This window comes from Schistocerca serialis, chromosome 6, assembly GCF_023864345.2.
Source record: "Schistocerca serialis cubense isolate TAMUIC-IGC-003099 chromosome 6, iqSchSeri2.2, whole genome shotgun sequence".
Taxonomy (NCBI): Eukaryota; Metazoa; Arthropoda; class Insecta; order Orthoptera; family Acrididae; genus Schistocerca; species Schistocerca serialis.
The window spans coordinates 652,714,646-652,734,745 of record NC_064643.1 but is presented as its reverse complement, the minus strand read 5'-3'; the positions used below and the strand labels follow the sequence as shown (position 1 = coordinate 652,734,745).

Sequence of the window (20,100 nt, the reverse complement as noted above, 5' to 3'; positions counted from 1 at the left end):
CAATGTAGATAGGATAAAAGGCCTGTCTATACTCTAGGAGGCAAAAATCTGTTCCTTATGTTTTTTTCTACATCTACATCTACATGGTTACTCTGCAATTCACACTTAAGTGCCTGGCAGAAGGTTCACTGAACCATTTTCATACTACTTCTCTACCATTCCACTCTCGAATGGCGTGTGGGACAAAGGAACCTAAATCTTTCCGTTCGAGCTCTGATTTATCTAATTTTATTATGATGATCATTTCTCCCTACGTAGGTGGGTGTCAACAAAATATTTTCGCATTCAGAAGAGAAAGTTGGTGATTGAAATTTCGTAAATAGATCTCGCTGCAAAGAAAACTGCCTTTGTTTCAGTGAGTGCCGCCCCAACTTGTGTATCATATCAGTGACACTCTCACCCCTATTGCATGATAACACGAAACGAGCTGCTCTTCTTTGCACTTTTTCGACGTTCTCGGTCAATCCTACCTGATAAGGATCCCACACCACACCGCACAGCAATATTCCAGCAGAGGACGGACAAGTGTAATGTAGGCTGTCTCTTTAGTGGGTTTGTTGCAACTTCTAAGTGTTCTGCTAACACAGCACAGTCTTTGTTTTGCCTGCTTCACAGTATTATCTATGTGGTCTTTCCAATTTAAGTTGCTTGTTATTGTAATTTCTAGGTATTTAGTCAAATTGACAGCCCTTAGATTTGTGCGCTTCATCGTATACCCAAAATTTATCAGATTTCTTTTAGTACCCATGTTTAGTGCCAATTGCCATTTTTTTCACCATACAGAAATTCTCTCTAGATCATTTTGTAATTGGAATTGATCGCCTGATGATTTTACTAGACGGTAGATTACAGCGTCATCTGCAAACAATCTAAGGGGGCTGCTCATATTATCACCTACATCATTTGTGTGAATCAGGAACAGCAGAGAGCCTATGACACTACCTTGCGGAACTCCAGATATCACTTCTGTTCTACTTAATGATTTACTGTCTATCACTATGAACTGTGACCTCTCTGAGAGGAAATCATGAATCCAGTCACACAACTGTGACAATACTCCATGTACACACAATTTGATTAATAGTCGGTTGTGAGGAATGGTATCAAAAGCCTTCTGGAAATCTAGGAATACGGAAATCTGAGATCCCTTGCGACAGCACTCATTACTTCATGGGAATAAAGAGTTAGCTGTGTGCACAAGAACGATATTTTCTGAATCTGTGTTGGTTATGTATCAATAATGCATTTTCTTCACATGATTCATAATTTTCGAGTACAGTATATGCTCCAAAATCCTACTGCAAATTGAGGTCAGTGATATGGGTCTGTAATTCAGTGGGTTACTCCTATTTCCTTTCTTGAATATTGGTGTGACCTGTGCTACTTTCCAGTCTTTAGGAACAGACCTTTCATCAAGAGAGCTGTTGTATAACAGTGACATACACGACAACTGTAACAGAATAGGAGCAGTGTTTATAACTGCAAAAAAGCTCGACCAATAGGTGTTGGGTAAAAATGGATTACATTTCAGGAGAAGAGGCAAAATGCTTAACAAAATTTCTGCTGATACCTATAAAATTCCAAGTAAGAGTGAAACTAATACGGAATGACTGTGATGGTAAACAATGTATGGTATCAAAAATTGTAAGACCTACACGCTATCTGAGAAAAAGCACACTATAATTTTAATGCTGTGAGTGCTGACTTAAAAGACAGAAGTTACAAAGTTGATAAATTGCAAATAACTTTACGAATGAAAAAAGTAATAAATTTTCTCAATGAATGCTGGCTCTGGCTTGTTGACATTAATATTAATGCTTAATGAAATAAAAAAATTCCAAATTACTATAAGTTGTTTAGGTGAAATAAATTGTGTGCATTTCTGCAGTCTAGAAATCATGCAATGAGGAGTACTTTAACTATTTAAATGAAAAGTGTATGTTTGAGTGCTTTAGCGGAAAAAATGATTTGAAATATTTGAATGAAAAGTGTATATTTGAAAGCTGTAGTGGAAGGGACCTAAAAGTTAAAGAAAATGTGATCTACTAAGTTCTAGAGAAAGCAACAACTTACAATTTTCTGACTAAATTTCAGTGTCTGCTTGAAAAGTTCAATAAAAAATATAAAAGAGACAGTAACACGTGTTGACTTCCACATTACTATCATGTTTACAAACAACAATACATCCAAGTTCATTGGTATAATTAAAAAAAGTTGCTACAAATTACATTTTTTTTAAAACCACTGGACTAAAATGCTCAGTCAGCAACCTGTATTGATATTACTTTAACTAATAAATGTGCTGGATAAACTGATTCTTTTCCACACACAGTGAAAAACAACAACATAGCTGTGAAAAAATGAGATACATATTTGTGTTCTAACTATGAACACTAGGAAACACACAAGCATAAAAGAGATACAATTAGCTGAGTCACAGACTGGCATAAATGAGAAGACACTATCCACATCAAGTGTTGCTACTATAGTGTTGCAGGCACAGTGAACCTGGTGACAGAAGTCAGTGGCCAGGCTGCACGTGATGGCTGCCTACGGTAGTTGCTGACATGCTGTGAGAAAGTTGGAGTGCACTACACTTGCCATAGTGATCTGAATTACATCTGCTGCAGGCAGTAGGTGCAGTAGCCAGCATGTTACTACACTTCTCTTTCCTTGCGGGGAGAAAGACTGGGCATCATCACCCATAATACTTTAGCTGAAGAGATGTCCACGGCATCTGTGATAGTGCCGGGGATGACATCAAAAGGTGCAAGAAGTTTCCAATCTGCCCAGACCTGTGCTTATGGGCAAAAGAGAGTGGACAATGGCAACACAGTCATCGATGGACCGTGTGACGACTGCTGGGAAGGACTGGCGGCAGGAGGGGAGAGGGGGTGGGAGCCATCAGGACATTTTGAGTTCATGACAAGCAACAGTGGCACGGGCAGCGACAATGGTGGACTGGGGAGAAGATGCTCTGGCAATGGAGGCTGCTGATAGCGGTGCCTACTCAGCATAGTGGGAGGCCTGGCACCGGTCACGGAATCAAAGCCACTATCAGTGCTGACAAAGCTGCGACTGCCAGGAGAAGCTGGCACAACCACCCCTGCTCAACCCCTGGAGTGGCCAGGACTGACGAAAAATGTGGTATTGAGCCCATGGACCACAGGAGCCTGCGCCCAACCTTAGATGCAACTGGTTCTGGTGGCATGCCTTGAGTTGATCTTCAGTGTGAACCATGAAGACTTGGTGGTCATGCTGGCTGTGAATGGTGGCTGCAATCCTGTGGTACCAGTGTCGAAACGTCCAGGCCCAGAAGGATGTGTCGGGTGCGATCATCAATAAAACCTACACTGCTGATCATGCACGAGCTCGATGGGGCTCTTGGCCCCAATTGGCATCTTTCTGTAAGAATTTAAAAAAAATTGAGAGCCTCCTAGGCCAGGAAATCTTCTAAGTACTTGTACATCAGTGTCTTAAACATTTTGACAAGGCACTCCATCTCACTGTCCAAAATTGGATGGAAGGGAGGCACTGTGGCATGTCAAATGCCATTGTGTGTACAAAAGTCCTTGAAAGATTGCACCATGAACTGAGGACCACTGTTTGAAATCAGCATGCAAGGAAAGCCTTCTATGGAGAATATCTTTGACAAGGCCTTGACAGTAGTATCTGCATTGCAGACTGACAATGAATGGTATAGGGATGATAAGAAAATCATCAATTCCCAATAACCAGAAAGTTTATAAAAAAAAACTACCAGCATAATCAATGTGGACATTTTTCTATGGCTGGACACAGCAAAAAAGCAGTGCACAGCACTGTACACCGACATAAACATATGCAGCACATCACAACAAAGTTTTCATCTTCCGATTTATGCCTGGGCAAAATACATGGTGGCATGCCATAAGTTTTGTGTGAGAGATCCCCCAGTGACCCTGATAAACAGAGGACATTCCACTGCAGAGATGCTGGAAACATGACACAGGATCTAAGCTCTTCCATTGACAGGGTAATAATGCCAAGAGAAAGAGGCAATGGCAAAACGTATACAAATTCCAAAGCAGGTCTGATGCCTGACCTGGTGGACGGTTGTGCCACCCACATTATATCACGCTTATGACCTGCCGGAACATTGGATCCGTCACCACAGCAGAGGCAATACAAGACCTGGTGATGGGAAAGCCATCAATGATGTGTCTCCATATTCAGTTGAAAACAAAGCAGCTCCTCCTGGTCGAAAGAGAGGTCAGGGCTCTTGCGGAGACAGGACAGTGCATCCATGTTCGCATGTTGCGACATGGGATGAAATTTGGATCTTATAACTGTACCAGAACAGAGCACAATGCTGAAGATGATGAGTGGCGGCTGACAGGCTAATCAGGGAAACTATGGGATTATGGTCAGTAATTAAATAAAATTTTGCACCATACAAGAACACATGAAAATTTTTAAGGCGTAGATAACAGAGAGAACTCTGTTTTTCCAAGCAAGGTCTTTCTTTCCATCTGAGAATAATGTTGCTGAGCTAAGCTGAGTGTTTCTGAAGCAAAGGTAATACAGTGTTCAGAGCCATCTGAATGACTATGGGCAAGGACTGCACTCACATAGTACTGGGATGCATACGTGGACAGGACCAGATGCTCGCTGGGCTGAAATGTTGCAAGACGTGGCGTGGAGCGAAGACTGTCCTTAAGCTGCACAAAAGTATGCTCAGAGACTGCACACAAAACACAAGGGGCACCTTCCTGAAGCAACAGATGAAACGGGTGGGTGATAGTAGATGTTGGGGAATAAACTTGTGATAGTATGCCACTTTACCATGGAATGCTTGAAGTTTTCACAGATTAGACAAATCGGGCAAGGCCTTAACAGCATCAACACGTTGTTCCATGGAGCACATGCCACATCGGGAATTTTTATGACCCAAATAAACTATGGAAAGTTGGAAAAGTGAGATCCACAGCCTGTAGAACAGTAAAAAAAAAGAATGGATGTCATATAGGTGATGCTCTCTCACGACAATATCATCAAGATAGTTTATGCAATGAGGGACAATCATCGTAATCTGTTCCAAAAATGTTGAAAGATGGCAATTGCACTAGCAACCCCAAAACATAAGCCTATAATACTGATAGACACTGAAAAGCATATTAACCAGAAGCAACTGTTGTGATGCTTTGTCCAGTGGAATCTGTAGGTATGCTATGGCCAAGTCGATATTTGAAAAGAATTGACCCTCAGCAACTTTGTGAGCAACTACTACAGCCAAGGGAGGGGGTTTACTGTGCATTAATAGTACGCTTGAAGTCACCACAGAGCTGCAGACGGCTTCTCTACAACCACTAGCCCATTCACTTGAAAAAATTGGTCTAATCACTTCCAATGATGTTAAGTGATCCAGCTCAATCCTAACCTGGTCGTGTAAAGCTATTGGCACTGGCCACTCCTGAAAGAGGTGAGAGCAGGTCTGCTGTGAAACTGTTGCAAAATTTAACCCTGGGGCAAACAGATCCATAAACTCAGAACACAAGGAATCCAATCCATGATAATGCACTTGGTCTGACACCCGATGCACCACATCTGGAATAGAAAAACCAAAGATAGTACAGGCATCTAACCCAAATAAATTTTCAGTGCTTGCATCATGAACCACCAAGTATATAACTGATTTGAAAACTGCCATGAATTGGCGGAAAACAGAAATCTACTGTCCGTTATAGTTTACAAAACAATGCTCGATGTGTGACAATGGTTGGACCCTAGCCTGGCATACATCTGTGAGTTGAGTAGGGGCATGGCAGCCACCAAGTGAACTTGTAGCTTTAATAGCTTATCCATTACCTGCACTTAAATGAAAAGTTTGTTCTGGCCTGCAGTCAACAGCGAACACAATGATGAAACAGTATGAATAGCAATACCCACCAATTCCTCAATGACTCCTGGGGAAGGGGGGATGGAAATAAGACATACTACTCCTATATGATCTTTGTTCTTACATTTGTGGCAGGAGATCGCCAGTTCATACTGTATGAAACAAAAGAGGCATGAAGCAAGTGGTGTTCACTGTTCTTGCTGCTGATGACATGTTTGCATCAGCCCAGTTGGTTTGTTTGTATGAGGGCTGTTCAAAAAGTATCCAAACTTTTATTTATAAAATCAATCTTTATTCTGATACAATTACTTAACACTAGTCACCTTCAAAGCAGTCCTCCTACGCTTCAACACGCATTACTGAAAGCTGCTACTACTGCTGGAAGCATCACTGGAAAGCCTCTTTTTGTGTGGTATGCAGCTGCTCCATTGATTTCTGCATAATGTCTTCCCTCTTCTAAAATCTGGTCCCTTTCAGACTCTCTTTCACTTTAGGAAAAAGCCAGAAGTCACTCAGTGCTACATCAGGGAAACACGGAGGCTGACACACCACAGCTGTGTTGTGTTTGACCTAAAACTCAGATCTAATTGAGAACGATGAATGGGAGCATTATCATGGTAAAGATGCAAACTGCCCATAACCTACAAGTCTGGCCATATGCATCTCACTGCTTCACCATAGTGACACAGAACCTTTTGGTAATACTAATTGACATTAGTACATTCAGGATCGTACTCGTGATGAATCACGTCACAGGAGTCAAAAAAGACCATCAGCATGACTTTCATACTGCTGTGGACCCGCCTCACCTTTTTTGGTGTCAGGGATGATTAATGCTTCCATTGCAATGATTGGAACTTTGTTTCTGGGTCATACCCATAACCCCAGGACCCATCACCAGAGATAACTGTGTTAAGAAAGCTGGGATTAATGTTCACAGTATCCTGCATGCCCTGTATGATCTGCAAACAAAGTTGCTTCTGCTCGGTTGTTATCAACTTTGGCATAAATTTTGCTGAGACTTTTCCAAGGTCCCAACCTTCCATTAAAATGAAATGAATGGATTCAATACTAATTTTACCTTCGTCTGCAAGTTCTCTGATCATGATTCATCTATTTAGCAACACCAGGGTCCTTAAGTGGTCAAGAACAACCTCACTTGTGCATGCTGAGATCCTATCTGAAGATGTTTCACACATGACTGAAGATGGCCATCTTTGAAGCACTTATACCACACCTTTATTTGTGTGGTACCCATTGCTTCATCCCCAAACATTTGTTGAATCTTGCGGAGTGTTTCCAACTTGAGAATCACCAAGCTTCAAACAAAATTTGATGCAATAATGTTGATCCACTTTTTCTTTAATTTTGCCCACAACACAAAATCTGATGATTACCACTAACAGCAACTGGTCGTTTCTGTAGTCATGGAAAAAAAATCAAAAAAAAAAATCAGACATGCGCACTACGTATGCATACAAACAAAAAGCCTGTGCACCCCTATATAATTGTTGGTTTCAACAGTAAAAAATACGGTTGCACACTTTTTGATAGCTCTCTGACTGTGGTGACCATCTCATCTCTTCCCACAGCATTCTAGGCTCCACACACCAGGGCTGTACACTGTCAACAACAGCCCCTAATTGGCAGCCAGTGGCAAGGGAGACCTTGAACGACTGTGCAATATTCAAAACCTCCTCTATCATAGGGACTTCCAACTGAAGGGCACATTGACACACCTTATCTGGAGCCAAATGAATGATTGTGTTCCTGACCACAGTGTCTGCATAAGACACAGTAAGGATAGATTAAATAAAGTAGGTGGTGGTGCGTTTCTGTCTGTTGGTAGTAGTTTATCTTGTAGTGAAGTTGAAATAGATAGTTCTTGCGAATTACTATGGGTAGAGGTTATACTCAACAGCCGTACCAAAATAATAATTGGTTCCTTCTACTGACCCCCGACTCAGATTATATAATAGCTGAACGGTTAAAAGAAAACTTGTATCTCATTCCAAATAAGTACCCCACTGATACCGTTATAATTGGTGGAGATTTCAATCCACGCTCAATTTGTTGGTGAAGGTACATGTTCACAGCTGGTGGTAGACAGAAAACATCTTCCGAAATTGTACTAAATGCTTTCTCTGAGAATTACTTTGAACAATTAGTTTATGAGCCCACATGAATTGTAAATAGTTGCGAAAACACACTTGACCTCTTAGCCACAAATAATCCTGATCTAATAGAGAGTGTCATGACGGATACAGGGCTTAGTGAACACAAGGTCATTGTAGCGAGGCTCAAATACATATCAACCAAAATCACTAAAAATAAACACAAACTATATCTATTTAAAACAGCAGATAAAAATTCGCTTGATGCCTTTCTAAGAGAGAGTCTCCATTCCGTCCAAGCTAATTATGTAAGTGTAGACCAGATATGGCTCAAATTCAAATATACAGTATCGACAGCAATAGATAGATTAATACCACATAAGTTAATTAGACATGGGACTGATGCAGCATGGTACACAAAACACGTCAGAACACTGTTGCAGAAGCAACAAAAAAAGCATGCCAAATTCAGAAGAACGCAAAATCCCCAAGACTGGCTAAGTTTGCAGAAGCTCGAAATATACTGTGGACATCAATGCGAGATGTAAGGTCTGTTCCTAAAGACTGGAGAGTAGCACAGGCCACACCAATATTCCAGAAAGGAAATAGGAGTAACCCACTGAATTACAGACCCATATCACTGATCTCAATTTGCAGTAGGATTTTGGAGCATATACCGTAGTCGAACATTATGAGTCACCTTGAAAGAAATGGCTTATTGATACATGTTGTTGTTGTTGTTGTGGTCTTCAGTCCTGAGACTGGTTTGATGCAGCTCTCCATGCTACTCTATCCTGTGCAAGCTTCTTCATCTCCCAGTACATAGTGCAGCCTACATCCTTCTGAATCTTCTTAGTGTAGTCATCTCTTGGTCTCCCTCTAAATTTTTACCCTCCACGCTGCCCTCCAATACTAAATTGGTGATCCCTTGATGCCTCAGAACATGTCCTACCAACCGATCCCTTCTTCCAGTCAAGTTGTACCACAAACTCCTCTTCTCCCCTATCCTATTCAATACCTCCTCATTAGTTATGTGATCTACCCATCTAATCTTCAGCATTCTTCTGTAGCACCACATTTCAAAAGCTTCTATTCTCTTCTTGTCCAAACTGTTTATCGTCCATGTTTCACTTCCATACATGGCTACACTCCATACAAATACTTTCAGAAATGACTTCCTGACACTTAAATCTACACTCGATGTTAACAAATTTCTCTTCTTCAGAAACGCTTTCCTTGCCATTGCCAGTCTACATTTTATATCCTCTCTACTTCTACCATCATCAGTTATTTTGCTCCCCAAATAGCAAAACTCCTTTACTACTTTAAGTGTCTCATTTCCTAATCTAATACCCTCAGCATCACCCGACTTAATTTGACTACATTCCATTATCCTCGTTTTGCTTTTGTTGATATTCATCTTATACCCTCCCTTCAAGACACTGTCCACTCCGTTCAACTGCTCTTCCAAGTCCTTTGCTGTCGCTGACAGAATTACAATGTCATCGGCGAACCTCAAAGATTTTATTTCTTCTCCATGTATTTTAATACCTACTCCGAATTTTTCTTTTGTTTCCTTTACTGCTTGCTCAATATACAGATTGAATAACATCGGGGAGAGGCTACAACCCTGTCTCACTCCCTTCCCAACCACCGCTTCCCTTTGATGTCCCACGACTCTTATAACTGCCGTCTGGTTTCTGTACAAATTGTAAATAGCCATTCGCTTCCTGTATTATACCCCTGCCACCTTCAGAATTTGAAAGAGAATATTCCAGTCAACATTATCAAAAGCTTTCTCCAAGTCTACAAATGCTAGAAACATAGGTTTGCCTTTTTTTAGTCTAGCTTCTATGATAAGTCGTAGGGTCAGTATTGCCTCACGTGTTCCCATATTTCTACGGAATCCAAACTGATCTTCCCCGAGGTCAGCTTCTACGAGTTTTTCCATTCGTCTGTAAAGAATTTGCATTAGTATTTTGCAGCCGTGACTTATTAAACTGATAGTTCGGTAATGTTCACATCTGTCAACGAGTGCTTTCTTTGGGATTGGAATTATTATATTCTTCTTGAAGTCTGAGGGTATTTCACCTGTCTCATACATTTTGCTCACCAGATGGTAGAGTTTTGTTAGGACTGGCTCTCCCAAGGCCGTCAGTAGTTCTAATGGAATGTTGTCTACTCCCGGGGCCTTGTTTCGACTCAGGTCTTTTAGTGCTGTGTCAAACCCTTCACGCAGTATCGTATCTCCCATTTCATCTTCATCTACATTCTCTTCCCTTTCTATAACATTGCCCTCAAGTACAGCGCCCTTGTATGGGCCCTCTATATACTCCTTCCACCTTTCTGCTTTCCCTTCTTTGCTTAGAACTGGGTTTCCATCTGAGCTCTTGATATTCATACAAGTGGTTCTCTTTTCTCCAAAGGTCTCTCTAATTTTCCTGTAGGCAGTATCTATCTTACACCTAGTGATACATAACCAATACAAATTCAGAAAATATTGTTCTTGTGCAACACAGCTAACTCTTTATTCCCATGGAGTAATGAGTGCTGTCGACAAGGGATCTCAGATCGATTCCATATTCCTAGATTTCCAGAAGGCTTTTGATACCGTTCCTCACAATCGACTATTAATCAAATTGTGTGCATATGGGGTATCACCTCAGTTGTGTGACTGGATTCGTGATTCCTCTCAGAGAGGTCACAGTTCGTAGTGATAGATGGTAAATCATTGAGTAGAACAGAAGTGATATCTGGCGTTCCACAAGGTAGTGTCATAGGCCCTCTGCTGTTCCTGATTTACACAAATGATCTAGGTGATAATATGAGCAGTCCCCTTAGATTGTTTGCAGATGACGCTGTAATCTAATGTCTAGTAAAATCATCAGTTGATCAATTCCAATTACAAAATGATCTAGAGAGAATTTCTGCATAGTGCCAAAAGTGGCAATTGGCACTAAACAAAGAAAAGTGCGAGGTCATCCACATGAGCACTAAAAGAAATCCGATAAATTTTGGGTATACAATAAATTGCACAAATCTAAGGGCTGTCAATTCGACTAAATACCTAGGAATTACAATTATGAGCTACTTAAATTGGAAAGACCACACAGATGATATGGTGGGGAAGGCAAAACAAAGACTGTGCTTTTTTGGCAGATCACTTAGAAGATGCGACAAACCCTCTAAAGAGACAGCCTACATCACACTTGTCCACCCTCTGTCAGAATATTGCTGCACGGTGTGGGATCCTTACCAGGTAGGATTGGTGAAGGACATCATAAAAGTGCAAAGAAGGGCAGCTCATTTCGTGTTATCACGCAATAGGGGTGAGAGTGTCACTGATATGATATGCAAGTTGGGGTGGCACTTTCTGAAACAAAGGCAGTTTTCTTTGTGGCGAGATCTATTTACGAAATTTCAATTACCAAGTTTCTCTTCCAAATGCGAAAATATTTTGTTGATACCCACCTACATAGGGAGGAATGATCATCATAATAAAATAAGAGAAATCAGAGCTTGAACGGAAAGATTTAGGTGCTCTTTTTTCCCACATGCAATTCGAGAGTGGATTGGTAGAGAAATAGTATGAAAATGGTTCGATGAACCCTCTGCCTGGCACTTCAGTGTGAATTGCAGAGTAACCATGTAGATGTAGATGTAGATGTAGATGTAGACTCCATGACAAGCTGACACTTATGACTGAGGCTGTGAATCTCAGTTGCCCAAGCTCGATATGACTGCTGTGGGTGTTTGTGACAGTAGTAGAATTCAACTTGCACAGCAACCACATGGTTTCACTTTTGGTTATAGGAGGACAGCAAACGAGACTTTTCACCAAAAGGAAGTAACGCTGGTTCTTATAGAGGAGCTACCTAGCATAGTAAGTGATACATATAAGAGGGTATACAAGCTAAGAAAAGAGGCTTACAGGCCTCTATGTTGACCACCATCAAATGCTGGAACAGCCACTTCTCGTAAGCATCCCAACATTCTGTGGATTCATCATACAGCATTCAGCGGATTCATCATAGGCAAGGAATGGTGGTGGGTCAACATCTGGTGGCTGAACAGAGGTTAAAATATCAAACAATCCTTCCAACATGGCCGTATGCACCTGTTGTTGTTGCAGAAGTGACTGGAGTAAAGCCTCTATGGAGAGCCAAATGGCAAAAAAGACATAGAATCCAAACACACAAAAATTCGAACTTTGTCGTCACTTGTGTTCTAACTAGGAACAGAAGGAAACACACAGCTGTAAAAGAGATACAATTTACTGGGTCATAGAGTGACATAAACAAGAATACAAGGAAAGTAGTTTACGCGCCTCAAACACAATTAACACCCGAGTGCCTAGAGGCCTGTGAGTGCTCTTATAAAGATGCTACCCACGTCAGGTGTTGCTGGTGTTGTGTGCACATTGCACGACAGATCTAGTGAGGCAGCTGGTAATAAGGCTGCCCCTGGCAGTCACCTCGGGTAGTTGCAGGTGTGCTGTTTGAATGCTGGCACACACTACACTTGGCATAGTGCACTGACTTACATCCGCTGTGGGCGGTAGGTGCAGTGGTTGGAGGATTACTACAATTTACACACATCCATAACTAAATTAACAAAAGTACATCCACATACAAAAAATAAATAAATTTGGAAAGAAAGAATCACATTTGCCTATTTGCCAGTTCACAAACGAACTTCACAAGAAAATAAAATTTAGCACCTGTATCAAATTTATCTTGCAAACACAATGCACTAAAGTAAAATATGGTATGCTAAGTCCTCGATCTTAGAAATAATACTGTGCACTGGTGAGTTTTTTTAGCAACAATGTGTAGCTCTGCATCATAGCTCAACGCATTTCTAGAAGGCAACCAAGACAAATGATTTGTACCATTTTAGTAGGCAGTGTATTTGTCATTGCCAGAATGTAAATTTCACTGTCTCAAACTTCTTACTTGTTATATTACAGGGAGACAAAATGAGCGGTCAGCACTTACCTGCAGCATGTGAAATAGCAAGAAACACTGATAGAGGTATTTAAAAGTGGGAACAAACTATATGTGCGTCCCCCCACCCCTTCCTGCCCCCCAAACACACAAGTGTGTGCAAAATCTGAGGTCACTAAGTGCCCAAATGACGACTTAATATGAGCAGTTTCCAACAGAAAACACTCTATGCTTTTGGGAGTTAGTTGACACACGGAGTTAGTTGACACACAGGAGTCTAAATTATAATGAATATTGCCAGTGAACCTGGAATGCTAGTTAACAAGTAACACACAAACTGGAAAGGTAAAATAAACAATCACAATGAACCTCTTTTTAAGAGGCCAACCAGTAAGAGTTCCTACAACTCTGGTCAAATATTAAATGTCCTTTGCCATGTTGCTACGGCACGTAAAGAGTAGGTTGTGTTCGACAGCATTTGCTACATCTGCTAAAACCTCAGATAGCCCAGATGACAAACACAAATTAAAATGTAAGGGGTTAAAAATTGATATTGTGTTAGAAAGTGATGCATCATTAGTGGTTCATTATAGTGAGAACAAAGAGGTGTGGGTTTACCATGTAACAGGTGGCGCTGGGTAAAAAGACAGTGCTCAACGTGCAGTCTAGCTAAAATTATCTCCTTGTAAAGAGATGGACAAGAGGAATTTGTCTGTGCTGTAGGGAAGGGTTTAATCTCCAATAGTTTGTTACTATAGAGAAATGACCAGTGCTCATGCTAGAGTGATAAAACGTCTATGTACAGTAACGATGAGGAGACTGATTGAGGGGACAGAACTGCTAAAAGGTATGGGTAGTAAAGTTGCAGCATTGGCAGCAGCATCGTCAGCCTTGTTCCCCCACGATGCGACATACCCAGGAACCCTTGTGAATGACACATGGTGCCAGCATCAGTGAGCAAGTCAAGGCAATTCTGGATCTGTTGCACTACAGGGTGGTACATGGGCAATCACAATGCGTATGACAGACTTGCTTGTATTGTTTATCTATCATATGTTTCTATTACACCCCATCAATGCTTGTATCATTGGAAGATAATTGACTGTTGAGTATAGCATCATAAGTTTGGTGTCACAAGACAGGTAATATTCCATTGCAGTATGGTCATGAGCATGCGAGACACTGGTACATAATGAGGTGGCACTGACAGAGATAAGTAGAGTGTTTGATGGTAATGTGATATGAACTATGCAAATGCGGTGGAGGAAGTGGTCTGCAGCCTTAATTTAGTAAGTCAAACTGCGGCCAAGTACTGAAGATGGCATTGTTGAAGATGATCTCATTGGGAACTCCGTAATCAGCCAGAATGGGAAGCCCAGGCAGATTTTTGGGAACCCTTAAGAGAATGGGTATACAGAAAATGGTGAAGGAGACAAAAGAGAAGGGTTCTGGGTAAATGTTTTGGGTTGAATCTAAGGTTGCACGTCATTATGGTCTATTGGGATGACACCACCACAATGGGGCATGAACATGGAATACTTCTACAAGCGACAGAGAATATCTGCCATATTATCATTATGATCCCTCCCCATCCCAAACTGTAAGTTGACAAATGAGACATACTTGGAACAAATGAAATCTCACTCTCTGTTAGCAGAAGTTGCCCCCCCCCCCCCCCCAGAACACTGTATTTCTGACAAACTCCTAGTAAAAATGGGGTGAAGCAGAATCTGTGCAGATGACAAAAGAGGTGGAATTTTGCACTGAATGTCACAGATACAAATCATTATCGTAATAAAAAATAGTTGTAGTATTCATTTGGCTTCTCACAGTGGAACTTGTGTGTTGCATACCACTACTGAGGAGTGATGTGTATCATTACATCGTCTTACCGAAGAATGATACTTAAGAATGAAAACCATACAATAAGTTATTGTAGTGGGGAACACAAATATTTTGCACATCTGTTATTCTATTTTCATGTGGAGAATCATGCCAAGGGATGACATGTGTCTTCAAGATGGTATGGGCTTTGGAAAACTCTGAGAGGTTAAGCCAAGTGCAAATTTGGAGTCCAGAACAGTCTGCATAGCATCAAGTACGTGAATTAAGATGGCATTATTATGAAAAGATTACGCTGCTACTCACCCTTTACCAGAGATGTTGAGTCACAGATAGTCACAACAAAAAGGCACTGGTAGAATGAGCCATAGTCTTTTTACCTTTCTCCTTTTCCACTGCATCCCTGCCCCACACGCACCCTCCATATGAACTCCCAACTGCACCTAGCTGCGCTGCCTTCCCTCCACCTTGTCCCTGTATGCTCCCACTCTCCGGCTTGTCCCTGTACACTCAAAGAAGTGACAGTTTACCATCACCCAACCTTACACTGCAATCCCTCCCCTTCCCCGCCCCAGCCTCCTCCTTACCCCCACTACCTAGATTGCTTCTCCCATCATCCACTGCTGCTCACAGTCTGGCATCATCAGCCAGAGACTGTGGTCACGTGTGTGTTTTTTTTGTCCAAACCAATGAAGGTCTTTTTGGCCAAAAGCTTACTTGTTTGACAGTCTTTTTGTTGCATCTACCTGTGACACAGCATTTCTGCTAAATGTTGTAGCAATCTGTTGTTGTTGTTGTTGTTGTTGTTGTTGTGATCTTCAGTCCTGAGACTGGTTTGATGCAGCTCTCCATGCTACTCTATCCTGTGCAAGCTTCCCCATCTCCCAGTACCTACTGCAACTTACATCCTTCTGTATCTGTTTGGTGTATTCATCTCTTGGTCTCCCTCTAAATTTTTACCCTCCACGCTGCCCTCCAATACCAAATTGGTGATCCCTTGATGCCTCAGAACATGTCCTACCAACCAATCCCTTCTTCTAGTCAAGTTGTGCCACAAACTTCTCGTCTCCCCAATCCTATTCAGTACTTCCTCATTAGTTATGTGATCTACCCATCTAATCTTCAGCATTCTTCTGTAGCACCACATTTCAAACGCTTCTATTCACTTCTTGTCCAAAATATTTATCATCCATGTTTCACTTCCATACATGGCTACACTCCATACAAATACTTTCAGAAATGACTTCCTAACACTTAAATCTATACTCGATGTTAACAAATTTCTCTTCTTCAGAAATGCTTTCCTTGCCATTGCCAGTCTACATTTTATATCCTCTCAACTTTAACCATCATCAGTTATTTTGCTCCCCAAATAGCAAAACACCTTAACTACTTTAAGTGTCTCATTCCCTAATGTAATTCCCTCAGCATCACCTTACTTAATTCGACTACATTCCATTATCCTCGTTTTGCTTTTGTTGATGTTCATCTTATACCCTCCTTTCAAGACACTGTCCATTCCGTTCAACTGCTCTTCCAAGTCCTTTGCTGTCTCTGACAGAATTACAATGTCATCGGCGAACCTCAAAGTTTTTATTTCTTCTTCATCGATTTTAATACCTACTCCGAATTTTTCTTTTGATTCCTTCACTGTTTGCTCGATATAGAGATTGAATAACATCGGGGAGAGGCTACAACCCTGTCCCACTCCCTTCCCAACCACCGCTTCCCTTTGATGTCCCTCGACTCTTATAACTGCCGTCTGGTTTCTGTACAAATTGTAAATAGCTTTTCGCTCCCTGTATTTTACCCCTGCCACCTTCAGAATTTGGAAGAGCGTATTCCAGTCAACATTGTCAAGAGCTTTCTCTAAGTCTACAAATGCTAGAAACGTAGGTTTGCCTTTCCTTAATCTAGCTTCTAAGATAAGTCGTAAGATCAGTATTGCCTCACGTGTTCCAATATTTCTACGGAATCCAAACTGATCATCCCCGAGGTCGGCTTCTACTAGTTTTTCCATTCATCTGTAAAGAATTCGCATTAGTATTTTGCAGCCATGACTTATCAAACTGATAGTTCGGTATTTTTCGCATCTGTCAACACCTGGTTTCTTTGGGATTGGAATTATTATATTCTTCTTGAAGTCTGAGGGTATTTCCCCTGTCTCATATATGTTGCTCACCAGACAGTAGAGTTTTGTCAGGACTGGCTTTCCCAAGGCTGTCAGTAGTTCTAATGGAATGTTGTCTACTCCTGGGGCCTTGTTTCGACTCAGGTCTTTCAGTGCTCTGTCAAACTCTTCATGCAGTATCATATCTCCCATTTCATCTTCGTCTACATCCTCTTCCATTTCTATAATATTGTCCTCAAGTACATCACCGTTGTATAGACCCTATATATACTCCTTCCAGCTTTCTGCTTTCCCTTCTTTGCTTAGAACTGGGTTTCCATCTGAGCTCTTGGTATTCATACAAGTGGTTCTCTTTTCTCAAAAGGTCTCTTTAATTTTTCTGTAGGCAGTATCTATCTTACCCCTGGTGAGACAAGCTTCTACATCCTTACATTTGTCCTCTAGCCATCCCTGCTTAGCCATTTTGCACTTCCTGTCGATCTCATTTTCGAGACATTTGTATTCCTTTTTGCCCGCTTCATTTATTGCATTTTTATATTTTCTCCTTTCATCAATTAAATTCAGTATTTCTTCTGTTACCCAAGGATTTCTAGCAGCCCTCGTCTTTTTACCTACTTTATCCTCTGCTGCCTTCACTACTTCATCCCTCAAAGCTACCCATTCTTCTTCTACTGTATTTCTTTCCCCCATTCCTGTCAATTGCTCCCTTCTGCTCTCCTTGAAACTCTGTACAACCTCTGGTTTAGTCAGTTTATCCAGGTCCCATCTCCTTAAATTCCCACCTTTTTGCAGTTTCTTCAGTTTTAATCTACAGTTCATAACCAATAGATTGTGGTCAGAGTCCACATCTGCCCCTGGAAATGTCTCACAATTTAAAATCTGGTTCCTAAATCTCTGTCTTACCATTATATAATATATCTGAAACCTGTCAGTATCTCCAGGCTTCTTCCATATATAGAACCTTCTTTCATGATTCTTGAACCAAGTGTTAGCTATGATTAAGTTGTGCTCTGTGCAAAATTCTACCAGGCGGCTTCCTCTTTCATTTCTCCCCCTCCCCCCCCCCCCCCCAATCCATATTCACCTATTACGTTTCCTTCTCTCCCTTTTCCTACTACCGAATTCCAGTCACCCATGACTTAAATTTTCGTCTCCCTTCACTATCTGAACAATTTCTTTTATTTCATCATACATTTCTTCAATTTCTTCATCATCTGCAGAACTAGTTGGCATATAAACTTGTACTACTGTGGTAGGTGTGGGTTTTGTGTCTATTTTGGCCACAATAATGCGTTCACTATGCTGTTTGTAGTAGGTTACCCGCACTCCTATTTTTTTACTCATTATTAAACCTACTCCTGCATTACCCCTATTTGATTTTGTATTTATAACCCTGTAATCACCTAACCAAAAGTCTTGTTCCTCCTGCCACCGAACTTCACTAATTCCCATTATATCTAACTTTAACCTATCCATTTCCCTTTTTAAATTTTCTAACCTACGTGCCCGATTAAGGGATCTGACATTCCACACTCCGACCCGTAGATCGCCAGTTTTCTTTGTCCTGATAACGACGTCCTCTTGAGTAGTCCCCGCCCGGAGATCCGAATGGGGGACTATTTAACCTCTGGAATATTTTACCCAAGAGGACACCATCATCATTTAATCATACAGTAAAGCTGCATGCCCTTGGGAAAAATTACGGCCCTAGTTTCCCCTTGCTTTCAGCCGTTCACAGTACCAGCACAGCAAGGCCGTTTTGGTTAGTGTTATAAGGACAGATCAGTCAATCATCCAGACTGTTGCCCCTGCAACTACTGAAAAGGCTGCTGCCCCTCTTCAGGAACCATACGTTTGTCTGGCCTCTCAACATATACCCCTCCGTTGTGGTTGCACCTACGGTACAGCTATCTGTATCGCTGAGGCACGCAAGCCTCCCCACCAACGGCAAGGTCCATGGTTCATGGGGAGGAGTAGCAATCTATCCTGTTCATAATACTGCCATTATCCTATCTTGGATTTGCCACTGTTTGAATTAAGATTAAGTCATAAGTTAGTACACATAATTTTGAGAAATGATTTAAAATTTTATACATACATGATGTATATTGTTCAACAGTTTAAGGCATTAGATTATGAACAGAAAGCATAATGGAAGCTTGTTTTCATTTGAGTGGAAAAATCAGTAAACAGACTTTTGCCTATTGGGTCAATGAGAATCATTATTAAACTCAAAAAACACATCTCCATTCAAAAAGCGTAACACTGTGGTGTGCTATTTGCAGTTTTACCATCATAATCACATAGTTTGTTAGGACTAAAATGATACTGCGACAGATACTGCTGAACATTACAGCCATATGCTCAAGACTTCCTCAGTTTCTCAACTGCCAGATTACATCTACTCTACTTCAAAATGTTTCTTTACAGAAGGATGATACAACCCTAAACAGTGCATTATTGTCAATGGATCTCATTACCAATTTTCCAGGAGTAGCCATTTGACATTTTTGTGACATCATAGCCCTTGACCACTTTTGTTTGTGGGGATACCTCAAATCACATGTCAGCAGTCACATGCCAAACTTCTACTACTGCTATGCCATCTAACGTGGCGCAGGTAACGTGAATACTCTACCCTATATTAAAATAAGTTAGGGTACACAAGAAATGACCGTAGGAAGGAAGGAGGTAAGATTTGGGATTAATATCCCGTTAACAATGAGGTCATGAGAGATTTAGCATAAGCTCAGATTGGGGAAGGAAACAGGCCATATCCTTTTCACAGGAACCATTCCAGCATTTGCCTTAAATGATTTAGGGAAAATACAAAAAAACCTACATCTGGGTGCTCAGACAGGGTTCTGAATGACTGTCGTCCACAATGTGTATCCAGTGTCTCCCCACTTCATCAGCTTGCTACAAATATGTACATAAAAATATGATGAGGAGTTAACAGAAACCACAGATGTACAGAACTACCTAAATAAGAGGATTAAAATCTTACTCAAAGCAGATAGGAGCAGTTTCTGGGTTGGCAAATTTAATACTACCTCAAGATAAGACATGAAACAAAGTAAAATTGACTAGTTATGTACATTCACACAGAAAATTGCACACACATCAGGAATATAATCAAAAGAATTTATCCAGAACTTCAGCAGTATCTAAACAATCATGGCAAAGGTC

At 41.1% G+C, this 20,100-nt stretch overlaps 1 protein-coding gene across 2 annotated transcripts in view; it reads right to left on the bottom strand.

The window, feature by feature from the left end:
* LOC126483900 (GPI ethanolamine phosphate transferase 1) overlaps positions 1–20,100 on the bottom strand; it is a 272,222-nt gene that overhangs the window by 150,751 nt on the left and 101,371 nt on the right. The gene's annotated exons all lie outside the window — the stretch shown is intronic.